Source organism: Bactrocera dorsalis, unplaced genomic scaffold (assembly GCF_023373825.1).
Source record: "Bactrocera dorsalis isolate Fly_Bdor unplaced genomic scaffold, ASM2337382v1 BdCtg142, whole genome shotgun sequence".
Lineage (NCBI taxonomy): Eukaryota > Metazoa > Arthropoda > Insecta > Diptera > Tephritidae > Bactrocera > Bactrocera dorsalis.
The window spans coordinates 48,999-49,653 of record NW_026038193.1 but is presented as its reverse complement, the minus strand read 5'-3'; positions in this window follow the sequence as shown (position 1 = coordinate 49,653).

Here is a 655-nt window from a genome sequence, read left to right as displayed (position 1 = left end):
ACTTTACCGCGATTTGTGCAACAAATAGAGTACAACACATGCATTGCCCGCATAATTGTGTGGCCCTTACTATGCGTACGAGGTCATATCATTATTTGGCTTGTCAGAAAATTCTTCCCATAGACACAGTTGTGAAAACGTTAGAGCTTACGAGTTCTAGTATAAAATGGGGCTGGCTGTGTCTTGCGGGTGGACAAGGGTACTTCGGGGTTTTATTTCACATGCGTACATAGTATTCTCGGTCCACGCAACGTCTATCCAATACATTTTCGTTCCTTACAGCATTTCCTGCTGCTGCCATGGATGTAATCATTATTTGTTGCAATCAGCAGCTGATAGGCTGAGTGTAGATACATCGGTATGTGCGTATGAAAATTGAGAACCGGAGAGCACTAGCGGACTATATCTGCTTTGCTCTTAGTTATCTTTGCTAGTGCTACCCTAGATGCACTTTGTTGTAAAACCTTCACCCCAGTGGATACACGACAGCTGTGTGATGCTTCAATTCCCACAGATTTCACACATAGTCGTAAATATACGAACCTTATACTGTACCTAGCGGCTTATCAGCAACAAATAAAGTGAAATTAAAGTAATAATTCCTCTGTAACTACATTTCTTTGTTCACATTTTCCTTATTTTCTTTATTTTACAG